Raw genomic sequence first — 22,075 nt, 5'->3', positions numbered from 1 at the left:
GCACTGCACACTGGGTCGACACTTTCATCGACCTGTCCACCACCACCCCAAGATCTCTCTCCTGATCTGTCACAGACAGCTCAGAACCCATCAGCTGTGGGTTTTGATTTTTTGCCCCAATGTGCATGACCTTACACTTACTTACATTGAAACACATCTCCCATTTTGCTGCCCATTCTGCCAGTTTGGAGAGATCCTTCTGGAGCTTCTCACAATCACTTCTGGTCTTCACCACTCAGTTTGGTGTCGTCTGCAAACTTCACTGTCACCTCACTGTCTCCAGGTCATTTATGAAGAGGTTAAAGAGCACCGGTCCCAGGACAGATTCTTGGGGCACACCACTTTACACCTCTCTCCATTGTGCAAATTGCCTTTTGACACCCACTCTCTGTTTCCTGGTCTTCAACCAGGTCTCAATCCATGAGAGGACTTGCCCTCTAATTCCCTGACTGTGGAGTTTTTTCAGTAGCCTTTGGTGAGGGACCGTGTCCAACGCTTTCTGAAAGTTCAGATATCTAATGGCCACGGGTTCTCCCGTATCCAGATGCCTGTTGACCTTTTCAAAGAATTCTAAAAGGTTTGTGAGGCAAGACTTACCCTTACAGAAGCCATGCTGATTCTCCCTCAGCAAGGCCTGTTCGTCTATGTGTTTTGAGATTCTATCTTTGATGAGGCATTCCACCATCTTACCCAGTATAGATGTTCGGCTGACCGGCCTATAGTTTCCCGGGTCCCCCCTCTTTCCCTTTTTAAAGATCAGCATGACACTTGCTATTCTCCAATCTTATGGCACTGTGGCCGTTTTGAGGGGCAAGTTGCATATTTTAGTCAAGAGATCAGAAACTTCATTCTTCAATTCCTTAATAACTCTTGGGTGGATGCCGTCAGCACCCAGTGATTTATTGATCTTTAATTGATCAATGAGGTCTGAAACATCTTCTCTTTTAACCTCTATCTGACTTAATTCGTTGGTCAGGAGGGGCCGTTCAGGCAGCGGTATCTGCCCGAGGTCTTCTGCCGTGAAGACAGATGCAAAGAACTCATTCAATTTCTCTGCCATCTCTAAGTCTCCTTTTATTTCCCCTTTCCCTCCCTCACCATCAAGAGGGCCAACTGCTTCTCTGGCGAGTTTCCTGCTTCTAATATATTTGAAAAAGCTTTTATTATTCCCCTTAATGCTGCTGGCCATGTGTTCCTCATAGACTCTCTTGGCCTCCTGTATCACCTTCTTACATTTCTTTTGCCACAGTTTATGTTCCATTTTATTCTCCTCATTAGTGCAAGACTTCCATTTATGGAAGGAAGCTTCTTTACCCTTTATGGCCTCTCTAACTTGGCTGTTAGCCATATGGGCACCCTCCTGGACTTAGTCGAGCCCTTCTTTCTTTGTAGTATACACTTCCGCTGGGTCTCTATTACTGTTGATTTGAGCAACCTCAATGCTCTCTGTAGAGACTGGACTCTTTTTACCTTCCCTTTCAACCTCCTTCTAAACAGCCTCCTCATTTGAGGGAAGTCCGCTCGTCGGAAGTCAAGGGTTTTTGTGAGAGATTTGCCCGGTATTCTTCCCCCGACGTGCATGTTGAAACGGATCGCAGCATGATCACTGTTCCCCAATGGCTCAGTAACATTTACATCTCTAACCAGGTCCTGAGTTAATATTAAATCCAGAGTCACCTGTCCTCTGGTGGGCTCCATGACTAGCTGCTCTAAGGCATAGTCATTTAGCATGTCAAGGAATCCGGTCTCCTTTTCGTGACCAGAACACAAATTGACCCAGTCAATATGAGAATAATTGAAGCCCCCCATGATTACAACCCTGTCCCTCCTTGTCACCTCCCTGATCTGTTTCCTCATTTCAAGGTCCCCTTCCAGTTTCTGGCCTGGAGTACGCATCCAGTATTACATCACTCCTCAGGCCTGGTAATTTAACCCATATGCTATGGAGTCAGACCCACCTTCAATCTCCACTTTGCTGGATTCTATCCCTTCCTTAATATAGATAGCCATCCCACCTCCAACCCGCCCCTCCCTGTCCCTCCTGTAGAGTTTATAGCCCGGGATTGCGGTATCCCACTGATTCTCCGCATTCCACCAGGTTTCTGTTATGCCAGCTATGTCAATGACACCAGACATTCCAGTTCTCCCATCTTTGCTTGGAGACTTCAGGCATTTGCATAAAAGCATTTGTACATGGAATGCCCCAGGATGGGCTGCTTATTCGCTCCTTTGTCCCCGCATCCTCTCATTGTGCCAAACCATCTATCACATCCCATCACGCTACCATTCCCAATTTCTTCTCCTACTCTGCCTTTACCTTGTTATTCTCTAACCTCCCCATCCTCATCCCATAGGGATGAGGAGTCCCGAACTGGATGCCCCTTGGCTCCTGTCAGCTTTCCCCCAGGGATCAGTTTAAAAGTTGCTCTGCCACCTTTTTAGTGTTATGTGCCAGCAGCCTGAAGCCCATCCTGCTTGTACAGGCCGCGCTTCTCCCAAAACATTCCCCAGTGCCTAACGAATCTAAACCCCTCCTCCCTACACCACCGTCTCATCAACGCATTGAGACCCCTGATCGCCGCCTGCCTAGTTGGCCCTTCAGAGAACGCTACCTTTGAGGTCCTGGCTTTCAGCTTCCTACCTAATAGCCTAAATTTGGCCTCCAGGACCTCCTGGCTACACTTGCCCACGTCATTGGTGCCGACATGCACCACAACCGCTACCTCCTCCCCAGCACTATCTACCAGCCTGTCTAGACGAGAAGTGACGTCCGCAACCTTCGCACCAGGCAGACAAGTCGCCATGCGGTCCTCACATCAAGATGTGTGGTCCTTAGCACTGTTTCCTTCCTGGCCTTTCTCCACACCTTCCTTTCTTCTTCCCAGACGAGGGCTCTCCAGACTTCAGCCCATGGGCCAGATCCGGTACCTTGCCACTTCCCTCCCCTGTGTGAATGATGCTTACTGTTCCATGGGGGGGGGGCTCTCTTTTGCACTACGGAATGCCCCTGGCCTTTACACTCGCTTCACTCTTCCAGGGTCTTTTGCCCCAGCTGGCTTTGTGCCCTGATTTCCGAGTATGAGCGGCAAAGGTTGGGGGCAATCTGTGGAACTGAAGAGAGGCCCCAGGCAGAATGGTAAGCACCTTCTGTGCTGGGGACCAGCTTACCAGCATGCAGTGGTCTCCACTTTGGAGACCACTGTCCCAGACCTTTGAAGAAGAAGGACATGTGGGACCTGTGCTCTATCTCTATGATGGCAAACCACATCCCCCTCCCCCAGACTTCTACACAAAGGGAGAAGCTATTAGGATTCTGTGTTCCAAAGTAGTAGGAGTCTCTGATCAATCAGAAGCTGCATGTAAACAAATATGAACTGTGAGTGAAGTATTTCTTATGAAACCTTAACCAAATGTCTGCTCCTGTGTATGTTTTATTTATAGTAGCTAGCCTGGGTGGGGGGATATTTTACCATACTGCTTCGCCCTTTCCAACAAGCTTCCCCCCTTTCCAACAAGCAGCACTCTGCACATGCACCTCTGTAATACTGCTGCCAGCTCTACTTGGTATAGTTCTTTTTTGATCAGAGACTTATGGAGTCCTTGATTTATTTACAAGCAGAGGATAGTGGAGGCAAGTAGGCTGTCTCTCAGCAGGCAGCAGATCCCCAACAGGTTGTGCAGTTCCACACTTTGGGAAGTGCTTCCAGTTCCAGTTAACTCCACCTAGAAACTCTCCATCTTTCAAAATGTGCCTTTAGTTGGTTCTCTCCCCCATCTTCTTCAAGATGTGATGGTGCTTACTGTATTTCCAAAGATGAATAGAGATTTCTGGCTATCAGGCACCCATACAGATGAGCACGAAGAACTACTGTTAAAGGAAACCAATCTGTCCACACATTGTAGAGCCGAGCCTACTTCCCCCTTATTTGAAGATGAGTGCAGGTCAATAGGTAGAAAATGTCCTGCAATTCATTTGCCCAAATGAAGCATCAACTCTTCACCAAGTTATATCACTTCAAAAAGGCTGATGACACAGACCCTCTTAAGGTTCACTGCAGAGGATGAAACTGTTCTGGTGGAGAGTGTATGCTTTAGTGGTAGTGGAAAAAGAACAGAGGGGTAGGTTGTTCTTCCTACCCTCAAAACACACAATGTACACCGGTTTCCCCCACTTGAGAATAGGTGCAGAACACTCAACAGAGCTCTGGGAGTTTTTGAGCGTGACTGCTCAGTGGAGCAGTGGACCAGTGGAGCCAAACTCCACTACATGTGGCTGCACAGAAACTATGAAGGAGAATTGTATCCTCCCTCACTGCAAGATTTGCAAATTCTCCCCTTTGCACAACTTACCAGACACACAAAAAAGAGATGCACAATGCACTTATGCATCTAATTTCCTTGCTTTGGGTTCCAGCTACTGGATATCCTTTGCCGCTGTTTGGATGCCAAGCAAACAAAGCCAGATTGGAGAGTAAGTTGGAGGTTTTTCAGCTCAGGAATGCTACAAATACTGCATCAACAAACAAATGAGCCACAAAGGTGGTCTACTTGTATCCACATCATTAGGCAGATAACTCTGCCAGTTGCAAAAAATAAAATTAAATGTGAAGCGACGGCTTGGGTGAGCACTAGTATCTGGACTGACAAAAGCCTCTGGTCTTTTGCATTAGGCAAAATTTTTCATCGGGGAACAGAAAAATCTGCTGTTGACACTGCAAATAACAGTAAGAAACCTTTGAGAAAGTGAAGACCATATCCAGCTATTATGGCTGAAAGACACAGATGTAAGAAAAAAATATATGTGTACCACAGATGGAAGAGCAAGAATATGCAGGTTGATTCACTTTTCATAATACGGTCCTGAACACTGAATCAAAGCAAGACATAAAAGATGAGTGATGCACCAGAACTGTATCCTGCAACACGAGTCTACTAATTGTACCCTTACAACAACACTTTGAGGCAGGTTGGGACTTAAGCATATGGAGCTGGCTTACAATGAATCAGAGGATTGTTTTCTTCTGTAAACAGGAGATGAGCTGTTACTCTGACTGCCAGAGACTCTCCACAGTTTCAGACAAGGGTTTTTCCAAGCCCTATCTGGAGATACTGTCAAAGACTGAACCAGAGACTTTCTGCAAGCAAAGCAGGAGCTACAACCAGTGGCATAACTAAGGGGATGCAGGAGGTAGCAGTTGCACCGGCATCAAGCTTTAGGGGGCAAGAAGCTGAGCTTGGCCAAAATTGTGAAAAACTTGGTATGTATGAATAATACCATCATGTTATATATCATTAGAAAGGTAATTTAATGCAGAATACTATGCAACAAACTGCTATGGAATATCTGTATTTTATCAAAAGTTATGGTCAATTAACCAGAAAATGAAAACACAACTGCCTTGTGGAACAAAAAGTGGATTTGCTTAACTCCAAACTGACCTATGAGACAGATTGTTCTGAGTGCCAATGAGATGACATTATAATACAGCATGGAACCAATATCTTTTTATTTATTTACTTAATTAGATTTGATTTTGTCATGCAGGAGGGGCTGAAAAAACTTCTTTGACCCCAGGTAGCAGATATATGCCTTAGCTATGCCACTGACTAGGGGGAGGCAGTAGAGCAAGTGGGTGTTGAGCTGCTGGGGGGAGGAGGTGGGTTCCTCCAAACATTCACTTCTTTAAAAACCCGGGTGTGACATCACTTCCGGGGCAACATTTTGAACTTGGCACCAGGCTACACGATCATTAGCTATGCCACTGGCTACCACCAGGCTACAGCCCCAGCCCCAAATGTTTATCCTTTGAAGTAGAAATAGTAACTTGTGCCCTGCTCCACCAGTGAGTTTCATGGCCAAGCAGGGATTTGACTCAAGGTTCTCGGAGGATGTAGTATGATTGTCATCATTAGGGAGAGAAAAGATCATTTTAAAGATTGCTGAAGGTGCTATGGCTGAGACATCGTTTGCCATGAGGGATACACTCATTTCTTTTGTCCCACTGCTGCCTCTGTTCAAACAGCTTTTGCAGGTTTTTTAAGCTCTACAAAAACCTCTGAAGAGAGATGAGAGCAGAATGAGTGTTCACACCATCGGCAATTATGACTCCATCATCGTACTTTCTGCTTTCTTTTCTGTGGGGGAAAAAAACCCGTTATCCATCTCTAGCCTCAGCTGATCTACAAAATCACAGTAGGGCATATGCAATAAGACTGTCTCTGATTTTCCTCACATCTAGGATTTACAAAAGCTTTGCATAGCATTAAACATGACACTATATTTTAGTTGCAAGTGAATTTATTTGGTCTCTGCTGCTGGATCAGCCTTGGCAAAAGCTGCTGATCTGCACCATTCAACAGCTTGTATTTTTTTTAACAGATATGGATTGCAAGTGCATCATCATGTGTGAAAAATGTGACTAAATGTACTGTGCGGTGTGCAAAATCATACACTGACATTTTACTTTAAAGGCGGTTACAAAGTGTGAGAGGGAACCCTGCCACTTCACAACACTGGGCCAAAATTTACCAGATCTCAGAACAGCTTTATTAATGTCAAGGTGGTTCCACTAATTTTAGTACACCATCTGAGCATCTGGCTTATTATGAAATGGGAAGGCAAATCCACTAATTGAGAAAAAAAGTGTCTTTGGAAACTTCTTATGCTTTCCTCCTGCAGTTGCCAGTTTAAAAATCAAAAAGCTACCTGGGGCCCATTCTCACACATGACAAAGCAACAATTTGCCACTGAGAGAATAGGCAACCAGGAACTGCAGGCAATTCAGGCTTCCTAAAAGGAGTCTCTACAATTTGGCCATATGTACCATCTCTTCCCTTGAATCAAATTTGAGGAAATCTGTTTTCCTGGTATGTAGTAGAAGACAGATATGCATTGTAATGATTGGCTGACCTTTATATTAGGCACTCTCTTTTTTTTGCAGCACTTTTTCAAGCAGAAGAAAAAAATGTAAAATAGTATTTAAACACTTTTACAAGATAAAGTACTGAAACTAGTCTGATCAGATCCACATGCACATTTCTTAAGGGGGAAAAAGCTCCTTAAGAACAGCCTTCTGAAGGGTGTGTGCGTGGGGGGGGGGGGATATGAGCAGAGCCAGCCTTACAGCAATTTGATCAATTTGGCCAAATTGGGCCTGGCTGCTGAAGGGATCCCACACTGGGGCATCGAGCAGAAAAGCTGCAGTTGGCACCTCTCTCTGTACCTGACACTCTGACAAGTAATCTTCCATGCTGAGGCGTTGCAAGGAGAGCGCGGTGAGCGAAGCATTGCTGATGGATGGGCATCCCTCCCACCACACTGGGTCTGATTGGCTTGAAATCACACACCCCTGGATGCTGCTGCTGGGTGCCTCACCACTGCCACTCATCCTGGTTAGTAGGAGGGCCCTGCAGGGGTGCAGCCCCTCGCAAAAATGTTTTGTCTTGGGTCCCGCAGCTCCGAACGCCAGCCATGAGTATGAGATAATTTGGAGACTGCCTGTCTGCACTTTGAGGAACTAAGGCACAAGGGGGTATGGCTCAGCCAGCAGCAGAAAAAAAAACAATGTATCAGTATTTAATAACTGATAATAGAACCTTAGACATTGAGCATCAGGAGCTGTTTAGCGCAGAAAACACCACGTTTCCTGCTGTTTTTTCATTTACCTATTAGTCACCCAGAGCTGGCACCCTATTGATATCAACTATACAAATCACAGACAAGAAGTGCCTTCATGCTAGCTAGGTGTAAAGCCATCCCATCAGCCCTGTTGACAGGCTGGTATAAGGGTATATCTAAACTAGAAAGACTCTGGTTCTGCAGAATGAAGTGTGTGGAAACCCTTGAACATGTGGAGCTGTTCTGTCCCTTATACATCAAGTCAGAAGTATCTTAAGAACATAAGAATAGCCCCACTGGATCAGGCCATAGGCCCATCTAGTCCAGCTTCCTGTATCTCACAGTGGCCCCACCAAATGCCCCAGAGAACACACCAGATAAGAAGAGACCTGCATCCTGGTACCCTCCCTTGCATCTGGGATTCTGACATATCCCATTTCTAAAATTAGGAGGTTGCACATACACATCATGGCTTGTAACCCGTAATGGATTTTTCCTCCAGAAACTTGTCCAATCCCCTTTTAAAGGCATCCAGGCCAGATGCTGTCACCACATCTTGCAGCAAGGAGTTCCACAGACTGACCACACGCTGAGTAAAGAAATATTTTCTTTTGTCTGACCTAAACCTCCCAACCCTCAATTTTAGTGGATGTCCCCTGGTTCTGGTGTTATGTGAGAGTGTAAAGAGCATCTCTCTATCCACTTTATCCTTCCCATGCATAATTTTGTATGTCTCAATCATGTCCCCCCTCAGGCATCTCTTTTCTAGGCTGAAGAGGCCCAAGCGCCGTAGCCTTTCCTCATAAGGAAGGTGCCCCAGCCCAGAAATAATCTTAGTGTTGTGCTCCAGAGATGTGGGTTCAAAATATAATGTAATTGAGTGAGTTGCGGATGAGTAGTCTGGGATTGTTTGTACTTATTGTCTATATACAATTGATGGACATGTTAGTTTTTGGTTGTATATGTTCTTTTGGTTAGGCTATGTTGATGTTATTCTATGCCAATAAAGGTTCCAAATTACAAAAAAAAGGTATTGCCCACTCCTGTTTGCAAGGACAGCCATCTGTAGCCATGGCTTCAAACACTTGATTCTTGCCATCGCTCTTCATGTTTCTAGGTGTACACAAAACATTCTGAGGATTACCTAGGGCCAAACTAGGTGTGACATTGGTAGATACCTGGTTAGATCTCTTGAGTAACAGCAGCAAAGGGTAAAAGCAGCTGTGGGTGGGGACACTAATCATATTTGAGCTTCGGGAGATGGAGTTAACCCTTTCCACATACAATTTTCCTGATTTAAATCATCCCTGATTTGCTCAGTTTGCAAAGTACATATGTAGCAGGTGTCATGAAAGGGGGGGATGACATCTGCTGACTACCTGCTGATCCAGGGCAGTGATGCCTAGTGCCAAGCACTCACTCCCTTCCCATCCCCCACTCTTCCAAAACTCTTCCATTCGGTTTAGATATGCAACTTGGGGTGCAATCTTAACCCCTTATGTCAGTGATTTCCAGCACTGGCATAGCCATGCCAATGGGACATGTGCTGCATCCTGCAGTTGGGTGTCACTCACGGAGGCCTCCTCAAAGTAAGGGAATGTATGTTCCCTTACCTCAGAGCTGCATTGCCTTTATGTCAGTGCTGGAAGGATTGCACCCTTGGTGAGACAAGATCTGGTAGATCTAGTCTGCTGCCACCAGCCTAAGAGATCCAGTTCCCAGACGGGTTCCTTGAGCAAAACCCCTCCCCAAGAATGCTCTGCAGGGTTGTTAAAATGTCCTCACTCTGACTGCGATACCTGCAGAGAGGGGAGGTTGACAAATCCACTGATCCCAGGACAGGCAGAGGTTTTAAGGAAAAAAGGTTTTATTAACAGTGAGGAAAACAATGTAAACAGGCTTGGTGGTTGGCAACCTTCAGTCTCGAAAGACTATGGTATAAGCCTACAGCACCCAGTATTCCCAGGCAGTCTCCCATCCAAGTACTAACCAGGCCTGACCCTGCTTAGCTTCCAAGATCAGATGAGATTGGGCATGTGCAGGGTAACAGTTTGGTTACCTACAAATAAACATCCCCCTGAATGGGAACTGCAGGAAAGCATCCCACGTGTAGGCCCTGCTGGACTAGGCTAAGAGCCTGGATCCCAACTCAGCCTAGCCTGAGCTGAGGGGACAAGAGTCCCCAATACATGAACAAAACCTGATGCTCCTGACTTATTTTTGGTCCCTTTTCTATTTGGCTCTCCCCAGCAGCCTGCTCCTCAGAGAGCGGGCCCTCCCCAGCGGCCTCCCACTCTGCTCCCCAGAGAGCAGACTCTCCCCAGCAGCCTTCCACTCTGCTCCCCGGTGACTGGGCCCTCCCTGTCTTGCCCAGTCGGAAGCATGCAGAAGAGAGAAAGAGAGAAAATCTCCTCATGTCTGACTATCTTTTCTCTGGTGCTGCCTCTCCAGCTCTCTAATTAGCTAGCTCCCCATGGAACCTGAAGCACCTCAGAACTGGAGGGAAAAATCTTCCACAATGAAATACAGATGTTAACTATTCACAGCAGGGTCGGCCCGTGCATGAGGCCAACTGAAGTGGTTGCCTCAGGCAGCAGTTTGATCATCTCTGTCTGTCTACTTGCCTCCATAATTCTTTCTTTTTCTTCCAGTCCCTGGATTGGAGAAGGAGGAGGGAAACAGAGAGGAACAGGAAATGTGGAGGGGAGGAGAGTTCCGAGCTAGAACTCTGGAGAATGGGAAGAGCAGAGGCTGGCACACCATTAGGTAAGGGGGCAGCATTTGGCATGCCCTGTCAGGGAGTCATGGGCCAGCAAGGATAAGTAGCATGCAGATACTGGTATGATATTTTTCCTGTAGGAATAGTACCTGTTCCAGGGAAAAATTAAATCAGCAAAACAATAGGGGAAAAGGGTTAAATCCCAACCCCCTCACTATGACTCAGATTTGGTTTGGGCTCTTCTTGCAGCTGCCTTTAGCTTCAGAAGAAAATCACAGGAGATTAGATCACAGTTCTCCTGAAATCACGTCTATTTTGGCTCTAAAATACATGATATGCAAAGAGGCCCACTGAGATCAAGAGTGACATACCTGCACTTGGGAGGAAATATCTGGTGGAGTCATGGTGGTAACCCTGGGTTCTGTCATCCTCGGTTCTTCATCTGTAAACCAGCAATAAGCCACGAGTGATGGAGGGTTCTGTACTCCTCACCTGAGCAACCTTTTGCTTCTAAAATCTGATGTGAGAATGCACACACACTGGTTTCTACATGATTGTCCCAGATTCCCATTTAAACTCAAGGATCTGTCACTGTCACATCTATTTTTGGCTTTATGTTTTGTTTTTGTTTTTTGGCTTTTTTGGCTTTTTGGCTTTATGTTTTAATGGTGTTTCAAAGACAAACAAAAGAAGTGCATCTATCAATCTGTATCAATTCAGCCTATCTGTAGATACAGCTTTAAATTTCATGTATTTATAGCACTGTAATAAACTACTCAGTCTCGTGCTTATGGAAGGGGCAACACTTCATTCTGAGATAAATGCAGATGTCCTGGAATAATTTGCTAGCGTTAAGAGGGTAAATGTTTTGATGTAGAATGTCTGCTGTTCATGCATTAACGGGCTATGTGGGCATGCTTTCACATGACAAACCCCCAAAGCTCTGGCAGGGCCATTATGGGGTGTTGTACTAATGATCCATGGCTAATGAAAGTGTCTCATTCAGTTCCATTTACATCGTGATGGATCCTTCACACTGGTTCCACTGAGCATGATAAATTTGTTTTCCTTTTTGGAAATGAAAAGTGGACATTAATTATGTCTAAACTACCATGGATTTCCTAAGGAACAATATACATTATTAATCGACTGGGGTTTTTTAATAGGAAAAAAAAGCGTTGTAAAGTTTCAAACGTGGCCACCTAACAAAGAAAAATGTACAGTTTTCCTGAAAATATATTGTATTTTTCTAATTGCAAAACAATGTTCTAAACTTTCTCTCTCAGACAAAGTGGTTTATTGGGCAGTTAAAATTTGATAGGCAAATTGATTACTCATTTCAGGTTTTGTATTATTATTATATCATCTTTTCTCAGCATCACTGGATATTGTTCAAATATGGTGGAGATACATTTCTCAAACCCCACTGATGGAGTATGTGTGTGTGTATGTGTTAATTGTTTTTTCTTGTTTGCAATTTGACCACCAGAAGTATTCAAGAAACATCCTACTTGGGATAAGACTAAATGTTATCTGCTCTGCGAGCTCTGCAAGCACAGTGTGGTTTTTTTAATGTTAAATGTTAATTAACTGGATCAGGGTTCCTTTGGACTGAGATCATGTGAGAAGCAAAACTTTAAGATGACATGTCTGAAACACAATTCTTTCTTTCGTTCTTTCTTTCTTTCTTCATTTTGACAAAAAGATAGAAATGTTCCCTAAATTACTAAAGAGGTAATCACTTCGAGCCAAATCCATGCCACTGCGCACTGTCGTGTTGGCTGGTACTGGGCTAGCACAGGGCAGTTGCCCAGCCTCCGCGGCTCAGCGGTCTCACAGACCACCGAGCCATGGCACAGTAAGTGGGGTGCAGAGGGGGCGGGGAGGAGGCGTTCCAGGGAGGGAGGAGGCTGGCAGGGGCGGAGAGAGGGCAGGGGAGGCATGACGCGGAGGCACAACGTGGAGAGGGGTGGGCAGGAGGCATGCCGGGGGAGGGAGGGAGGTGGGTCTGTGGAGCTCTGCTCCACCAGATCCAAGGCACTTGTGGAGGGCTCGGCGCCCTACATGAGCAACTTTACTTTACTGCTGACCTTTTGGTTGGCAGAAAAGTGAGTAGCCCCACTGTGGGGCTGCTTACCTTATCTAGTAGAAGGGGACGAAAGTAGCGGTAGCCCTGGGCGCAAAGGATCCAGCAGCAGCCGTTCTCAGTGCCACTGAGGCTGGGTGCCCCGGGCAGCTCAGGATTGGGCTGCCCAGTAGCTAACAGAACAATATAGAGGGGGCCCCCTTATCCACAGATCCATGGAATCAGTTATCTGCTGATCTGGTCCACGCCCTCTGCCTCTCGAGGGGAGTCTGAGCTCAGCAGAGACTGAGGATGTCTAAAGCTCTACCTCGGTCAGACTGAGCTTTAGAGCTCAAAACATGTGACTTCCAGTTTCACGGAAAAACTGGAAGTGACGTTTTTAATGTTGTATAAGGTCCGGGGAAGCCCTCCTGATGCCTTCTAAGGCATTTAAAACATCATTTTCAGTTTCTCTGTGAAACCAGAAGTCACGTATTTTGAGTTCTAAAGCTCAATCTGAGCCTAGCAAAGGCCGGGGACAGATGTCCTTGGCCTCTGCTAAGCTCAGACTCCCCTCTGGAGGCAAGGGGGGGTGGCCCATTGGATTGCAAGGATGGGCGTTAGCCCATATCTGTGGTTTCCACTATAAGGAGACACACCTATATTTGACTTCATGCTAACAAGTTTCCATTTTTGTTTTTCTATGAAAAGGTTCTGGTTTTTAATTTCTCATTTTATATTGTATTATTATTATTATTATTATTATTATTATTATTATTATTATTATTCAGAGCGCAATACCATAGTCTTTCGAGACTGAAGGTTGCCAACTAAGTATTATTAATTATTATTATTAATAACAGTATTTATATACCACTTTTCAACAAAAGTTCACAAAGCGGTTTACAGGGAAAAATCAAACAACAACAACAACAACAACTAGGTATTTATATACCGCCTTTCTGGTCATCGGATTACTCCTCTGACTTTATTCAAGGCGGTTTACATAGGCAGGTGTTTCTAAATCCCTCAAGGGGATTTAGAGATTCTCTTTTTCAAGAACCAACAACATTTCAGAATGGATCTTCTTGGTTTTGTCTCACTTCTGGCCTCCAGTTCTCCCAGGCAGGCTGACAAGCAGCTCCATCTCTCACATGGAGGGCAGCCAAGACGCTTCTTGCTCTCACCAAGAGCAGGTGGAATCACTCAGCTGGGCTTGTCAGCTGCTTCAAGGTCTTGCCATTCTCAGCTGTTCAGGGAGCTGCCGGTGTCCTCGAACTGGCGACCTTCTGATGTTATCTTCGGGCTAACGGAGGCTCTACCCTCTAGACCAGACCTCCTGCCCAAAATAACTCATAGCTCCCTGTCCCAAAAGGGCTCACAATCTAAAAGGATGCAAAAGAACACCAGAAAACAGCCACTAGAAAAGACACTGCTGGGGTGAGGAGGGCCAGTTACTCTCCCCCTGCTAAATAAAAGAGGAGCACCATCTTTTATAGAGTAATGCTCTCTATATATTTTATAGAGTAATGCTATCTATTATTAGTATTTTTTGCTGTTGCTGCAGTCAAGATCCCCTCTTTTGATATGGAGAAAACATGCAACCACAATTTGTAATCCCATTTTTACCAGAGTACTACTATTTAAATCAGAGTACTACTATTTACATTTAATACTCCTGAATTCCACTGGGGTAGAGCCATTGCCAATTACAACTATAGCTATGTTAAAGCCATGACATTCTTGAAATTCCATGATGGCACTGGACAAGTACAGGCACTGAACTCAGAAATAAAGTAAAATAAACTTTAGAAATAAAGTTTCTAGCCCTTAATGCTGCATGTTTAAAAGTTTGTGAATAATTCCAAGATGAACCCAGGAGAAGAACTTGAACAGGGTTTCCAGTTGCAAGGGGCAACTTAAGGCTTTAGTGCCCGTCTCTGCTCCTTCCCCTGATATATGTAATTCACACAGGTTACAGAATTCAGCTTTCTTGGTACCATATTTGAATTACCCTGATGCAAAATATCTCTGTTTGGTACAGGATCAGGGCCAGTTCACCCATTGTGCAGACTGCAAGTGGTGAATTGGGGAAAGAGGCAAAGTATAGAGGGGTGCCCTTCACCTTGTGTCTGCCCACTTTTTCCCTCTGGCCCTCCACTCACTGAGTCCAAGGGTCACCAGTCCCTTTTCCGCTTGCTTTCAGACCAGCCTACCAGAATTACTTTGCAGCTACCATGAGAGCTCCAGATAAGGGGGGGGGGATTTTCATGCCTCCTTCTCATTGCTGCTTTCTTAAATAGCCAGGTATGGGCAAGAGGCAGTGGTGATGATGAGGGGCTTGCACTGCTTTTGGGGGGGTGAGGGATTGCAATATTAGGCTGCTGCCTCAGGCAGTGGCCCTGCTTCAGCTGTACCTGTGCAGGACATGCATTGCCTTGGCTATGTTCAGTATATACTGAACACTTCATGGCTTAAAACTATATGCAAAGTGGTTAATTTGTAGCTAACAAGAGCCTTGTAACCTGTCAAGAGATACCCAGACATCAGGGGACATCAACTGACATCGGGGATTGGCCAGGTTGGGCCCTGTTTGAAGGCTCATCTGGGCAGATCAACTCTTGAGTCCTCAATAACCCAGTAAATCCCAGTGACACCATAAGGAACTCAGGGCAGGATTTTGCCCCAGCACCCTGATCTGGCACCAACACTGATTCCCAGAAGCATTGATGGATCAAGGTGGCATCCTTAGAAACATTCCTATTAGAAACATTGGTATCAAAGGTGGCCTTACCATACAGTGAAGGTGACCATCCTAGACTTGCACTGCTCAAGTCCCACTGAAATGAACAGAAGCTGTCCAAGAATGTGTTGGTGCCCCATTTAATAATTCCATGGGATTCCATTTGGTTTTTCAGGCACCACAGAAAGGCACTGCTCAGAAGCCAGTGGATGCCTATAACTGTCTGAACCCATACCTAGAGTATGGTCATTGACTTCAGGTTCCTGAAGCCAGGGTCTGATGTGCAACAGGTGGAAGGTGCTGCTCTGTGGCTCAGACAAGGGACGTTCATGAAGACCTAACCCATCCAGACCAAACCCCAGTAAATTCTTACTTCCCGTTCATCATAACCAGTGCCAGCCTTAAGGGCTGCAGGGCCCAATTGGAACACTTTTTGCAGGGCCCCAGGGTCACAGCTAAGGTCTACAGAATCTTAGAGATATAAATAAAATGTATTATAGACTTTATATCTCTATGGTAAAATGGAAAGCAATCAAAATGTTCGCTTAAAAAGTGTATGTGACATTAGTGATTTTTTAAGAACTCAGAAGAAAATTAAAATAATTGCTGTTCTCTGTAAAACCTGAAAAGTTTTAGGTGTTTGTTGCAATGTGTTGTTGTGTATAATGTAATCCTTGGCAACCTTGGCAACCTTCAGTCTCGAAAGACTATGGTATCGCGCTCTGAAAGGTGGTTCTGGAACAGCGTCTAGTGTGGCTGAAAAGGCCGATTCGGGAGTGACAATCCCTTCCACACTGGGAGCAAGTGCAGTCTGTCCCTGGCCTGTCTCCCTGGCTATGGGCCTTCCTTCTTTGCCTCTTAGCCTCAGACTGTTGGCCAAGTGTCTCTTCAAACTGGGAAAGGCCATGTTGCACAGCCTGCCTCCAAGCGGGCCGCTCAGAGGCCAGGGTTTCCCACTTGTTGAGGTCCACTCCTAAGGCCTTCAGATCCCTCTTGCAGATGTCCTTGTATCGCAGCTGTGGTCTACCTGTAGGGCGCTTTCCTTGCACAAGTTCTCCATAGAGGAGATCCTTTGGGATCCGGCCATCATCCATTCTCACGACATGACCGAGCCAACGCAGACGTCTCTGTTTCAGTAGTGCATACATGCTAGGGATTCCAGCACGTTCCAGGACTGTGTTGTTTGAAACTTTGTCCTGCCAGGTGATGCCGAGAATACGTCGGAGGCAGCGCATGTGGAAAGCATTCAGTTTCCTCTCCTGTTGTGAGTGAAGTATAATGTAATGTGTTGTGTGTATTTGACAAGACTTGAGTAAATTACCCTAGCACAGGACACCCTTAGGCATGGTGCCCAATTGGGTTTAATTGATCAAATTGGCTTAAAGCCTGCCCTGATCATAACCACTATAGTAGCATCCCAGTGGTGTCCACGTCCAAATTAGGAAAGCAAGAAATTGAGAGAAACCAAGACTGTTATGGCATGACTTCTGAGACTGCTTTACCAACATAGTTGTTCTACCTCCCAGCCAGTGTGTTCTCTTTGGAGAAAGGATAAGGAGCCTCATAGCTATTAGAAGTAAAAGGTGTATTAAAAGCTTGCACACATTTGCTCCAATACTAGTTTCCATCTCCAACAGGCCAACCCTGTTTTCAAGGATTAGCCCTTCATCAGCTGGTTACACTCTATTACAAATAAGAACGCATAGAACTATATTAATTTTGCACTTAGAACATGTTGCTTTTGTTTCCTCTGCTACATTCTCTTATCTTGTTTCTTATGTGCTAAAACACGGAACTCAGGTTCTTGCAATATCAGAACACAAAGGCACAAGCGAAAGCTGGAACGAAATAGCTGATCTCTGAATTTCCTCTGTTTTGTGCATTTAAGTCACTGCCTTATCTCTACTTATTGTTCATAGGATTTATTAAATAAAGGCTAATGCTGGAAAACCTCATAAGTAGAGCACGTACTCTACTACTTGGGGATTCTGAGAATCATCTTCTCTACAAAAATCTTGAACTTAAAAAATTCAAACCACGTGTAAGAATTCCAGAAGCTCTCTACAATACATTGCTTCAAAATGCTTAAATTATATATTTTTTAAAAAACTTTTAGAAGAAATAAGCTTATATTCTTTAAGGCAGAAAGGATGGCATTGGAGGTCACCTAGGCTGGGCATTGACCAAGTCTCATGTCCATCACATGGCCTTACTGGGTCTGGTTGACACCTGAATTCTCAGCATCAGCAGCAGTGTCCAATGGCAGAGGGTGCTGGGCAGAGGTTCCATGGGGCCCCCAGCTGCCTGATACTGGCACTGTCAAGCAGATGAAATCACTCTGTGGACACACTCAAGTAGCAAGAGTCCTGAGCAGACACTGTTGAATGAATGAATGAGAGCCACAACAGGGTGGACTGGTGCAGCAGAGCTTGCTCTCTGGCTATGTCTTGTTCTTAATAGTAGTGAAGTGCCCAAAAAAAATGGTGGTAATGTGTAAGACAATGTGATCAGCCATCATCACAACAGGCTTACCTCCACCTATCTTTCCTTCCACCTATCTTTCCTTTCCGTCTAGTGATTTATCTGCCCTTTTACCTCAGGCTCCTGCCTCCTTCTGTTTACAGCCAGCTGTCACGCACTCCTGTGACCATTCTAATGCAACTCCAACTAGAGTTGCTAGATTTGCAAGGAGTAAGGGGGCAAAAGCAGTACATCTGTGTTGTTGGCAGCCATTACACCAATCCTAAATCTCAACTCAGTTCAACTTCTTTTCCTTAAGTTTGAACTGAGAGTAGGCGCAATGGCTGCTGATATCACACAGGCATTTTTTCCCCCCTCTAAAACCAGAATAGTGTTTTTTCTTCATTATCATTTCTAGGAGAAGAGACATTTGGGAGACACTTAAAGAAAAAAAGGGCAGTTAAGGCACAGCCAACCCAAAGACTTCCCTAAAGATCTCAGAACATGTGTGTGGGAGAAGATACTGCCACATGTATATATGGCAGGGCTGGCCAAACTTGCTTAATGCAAGAGCCACATATGATAAACTTCAGATGCTTGAGAGCTGCAATATTTAAGAAGTATTTAAATTCTTAAATATATTTACTCACCATGAACATTAAACTTACATTTTAATCCAGTGGACATAACATAAGAACATAAGAAGAGCCTCGCTGCATCAGGCCAAAGGCCCATGTAGTCCAGCTTCCTATATGGCCCACCAGATGGCTCAGGGAGCACTCAGGACTTGCATCCTGGTGGACTCTCAGTTTATACTTGGTACATATGAACAGTAATTATAAAGCTTGAATTTTTTTTACTTTTTATATTGATTTTGATGCAAAAAAAAGGGGGGCGAACTCAACCAACATATTTCCATAAGCTGCACATTATATGTCAAACAGCCACAGTTTGGGCACCCTTGATATATGGGCACTTCAGATAGAAAATCCTGCAAACTGTGACGGCTACCTGATCTCCTCTAAAACACTAAAATTACATCCCAACCGGCATGAAAGAATGTCAAGTGAAGAATTTATTTTTGTGCATTTAAAAGGAACCATTGTTCAGTCCTCTTACAAGCAGAATTTTCTATTTGCCCAAAGTACAGAGGACAGCAAATGTCTCCACCTGAAAAATAAAATACTGTAAAGCAGTTCAGAGTTTTTATTGTAAAGTATCTGGGAGGTTTGCCAGGCTAAGTCAAAAGAAGAACACCAGCATTTTCTCATCTCTAATAACAATGACCTGAAGTCACGTTGAAGATTGTAAGGTCAATTTCCCTCTTAAATCGAAAAAGAAAATAAGAGAACAGATGTGCATAGCTGCTTTTGTGTTTATAAATTGCACTAGCATTGGGGTGAGAGGATATGATCTCGGCTTGCCATGCATTGGAGGTTTTTTCTTTCTTAAAATAAAGCATATTAAAAACACACTTAGAAATCCAAAAGAAATACAACGGTGCATTTCCTTTTGATCTTGACACAGCAGAGACTGTGTAATTAGTTTTTAAAGTTCCTTTTAACTGGAGCTATTCTTCATTAAAACATTTAAATAAATTTGCTGGATACAATATACAGAATCTGCACAGAATGAGACAAAATCAGAGATAAAACCAGAAAGTTTCCCTGGGGCCAAGAGAAAAATGGAAGAAAGAGAGCTTCATCAGGAGCAGGATAGTATCTATAGATCTTCCATTTGATCCCCAATTTCAGAGCTGCATTAGTTAGCAAAGATATGTGCTAGCTCCAAGACATAGTGTTGATCCATACATGCATATTCATCACTTTACAACTGTAACTTCCAATGAATAATTGTGCATGTATGATTAGGTCAGTTCTAACATCACAGACAGAACGCTCATATCAGCTTAGGGTTAATTTGGCTAATACAGTACTTATCTCCTGAATTGGTCCCATGCAATAATAAACATGCCCATGATACTTCCACATCTTGGCCCCTTCCCTAACTTCTGAGATAGTTTTCCAATGGTTTGGGCAAGGGGATCATCCAAACTGCCTGCAACACTGAGTTTAAAAGCAGGTTTAGCAGTACATGCAGTTCAGAAAAACTCATGATGGAGGAAAGCAGGGATGGCCTCCTGAAACCTAAGGGCCCAATCCTATTTTGGACCAGCACTGGCAGTGAGCTCCAGCACCAGTGTGGGTGTAGAAAGGCATGTCCATTCACCCAGAGAGAAGTCAGCACTGGCGCTGGCTCAGTACCAGGCAGCGCTGAGCCCAGTGCCAGATGGATGCCACCCGGAGCACAGTAAGAGCTCTGAGTGATGGTGAGGGCCTTGGGGGAGGGGGCATTCTGGGGTGGGGAGAGGGCAGGGCAAGGGGAGGAACTGGGGCGGGATGGAGGTGGGACAGGCACAGCCCTGCTCAGAGACTGCAAAGCCCGATACAGAGGCTTTAAAGTTTGTGCCAGCAAAATAGCTGGCGCAGACTTGAGAAGCCCCATTGCAGGGCTTGGGACTTTATCTGGGGGAAGGGGATGCAAGTCTCCTTCCCCTGAGGAGACCTTTGGCAGCCCTGACAGTGCCACTGGATGCAACAGTAGCTATTTTGACGCCATTGCACCTGATGGCGCCACCAGGGATAGGATTGGGTGCCTGGCAGCAAGCTAAATGCTTGCTAAATGCTTGCTACCATATCCGATGATGTGCCAGCTTTTGAGCTATATCTTTAAATGCAGTATAATATGATTCAAATTAGGCATAAGTGTCAGGCCATGGAAACACAAGAAGCAAGAACTTTCAACTTGTTGTTTTTACAATCTTAACAGGAAGTGGTTATCAGGGGGTCATGACAAACTCCAGCATTTCAAAATTTACTGCTACACTATTGTAGCATGTCTAATTTGGCCCTTTGTACTGCCCCTGAAAAATCAACCCTAAGCTGTTTTAGGCTACAGTCCTATCCACACTTTCCTGGGAGCAAGCCCCATTGACTATAATGGGGCTTACTTCTGAGTAAACATGCATAGGTTTGAGCTCTTAATGTGCGTCTAATCATAACATTGTAGCATCATAAACAAAAACTGTTAAATCCTCTTGTATGCAGCAACAATATGCCAGTTGCATATGGCAAGTTGTTTTTTTTTCTGGTTTTTGATTGGGGCTTGCTTATTTAATGACTGGTGAAGGATTTAGTGATTTTAGGATGCTCTGTTTTTAAGATTGATTGTTTTAATTGTATTGCATGCTGCTTTACGTCTTTTGTAAGTCTTTTTGAGTGTTTCAGAAAGGCAGAGTATAAATTATGTATGTTTGTCTCTATGTAAATACAAAATACACTCCAAAATCTTGAGCCTTGTCACACTTTTCAGTACGTGTATCTGGCTTGTTTTTGCCATCTCCTAACTGCATATGCCCAGCATAGGCACATAATTTTGATATATGCAATAAGTTGGCTGGTGGTGGTTACCCCTGGGGGCTGGGGATAAGAATAGGTCCTCAGTTTGGCTGTACTTGTCGTAAGAGGCGACTAAACAGCCACCGGGTAGATGGGACTCGTCAGCCTGGGAAGGCAGCTCATCTGAGAGAAGGAAAACTCTGATCCCAAACCTCCACTGCCTTGTGGCTACATCCAGTTATGGAAAAGGCTTCAGGAGTCAACCTCGAGGCAAAATCAGGAGCCGGAGTCCCTGAGGCAGTTCATGGCTGAACACAGTCATGTTCTGGCAACTCCTGTGACGCCGCTGGAACCAACCGTATTGGCCTCTGCCTTTCCATTGGACCATTTCAGCGACGTGGAGAGGGGGGATTTGCTGCATGGGTAACAGCCTATCCTCCATACCTACTTTACCCAGGCTTCGCGCACTGGAGAGGACACTCTGTTCCAGAACCACCATTCAGAGCGTGACACCATAGTCTTCCAAGACTGAAGGATGCCAACTTTGGCTGGTGGTACTCTGGCAGGCACACACAAGCACACACATTTGGTCACCTTGCACTAAAAATGTGACAAGGCTTTCTGTTAATTGCAAACTAGAGAGCTGAAAAATTGCTTCCCACAATCTACATTACTAGATTTAAGGAATACGGGCAAGGTGAGCAGCTTGTATACTCTCTTGCAATAGTTTCACCAGGAAGACACTAGGAGAGGGAGGTAAAGGGGGTAATTTGTACCTGGGCCCAGAGTCAAAAAGGGGGGCCAGGAGCCAAAGGAGGGGCCCAGAAATTTCCTAGGATCTTACATTTTCCTATCTATTCAGACTTGTTGCCCACACGGGTTGCTGGGGACCAGTGGCGTCGCTAGGGGGGTGCGGGAGGTGCGGGCCACTGGGGTGACACGCACTGGGGTGACATGCCAAAATCACAGTGGTTAGGAGTAACCCCATCATATTATATACCGTTGGATGTGGAATTTCAAGCGGAATGCAATGCAAAAAACCGGAGTGAAATATCACCTTTTGATCAAAAGC

General features: G+C 45.0%; 1 pseudogene; it reads right to left on the bottom strand.

The window, feature by feature from the left end:
• Nucleotides 1–9,559: 9,559 nt before the first annotated feature.
• On the bottom strand, nucleotides 9,560–9,681 carry LOC136646176 (5S ribosomal RNA; annotated as a pseudogene).
• Between the last annotated feature and the right edge of the window lie 12,394 nt (nucleotides 9,682–22,075).

The sequence above is a fragment of the Tiliqua scincoides genome, chromosome 3 (genome assembly GCF_035046505.1).
Source record: "Tiliqua scincoides isolate rTilSci1 chromosome 3, rTilSci1.hap2, whole genome shotgun sequence".
Classification (NCBI taxonomy): Eukaryota; Metazoa; Chordata; class Lepidosauria; order Squamata; family Scincidae; genus Tiliqua; species Tiliqua scincoides.
Note: the sequence above shows the minus strand (reverse complement) of the source record. Positions and strands in the feature narration are given on the sequence as shown.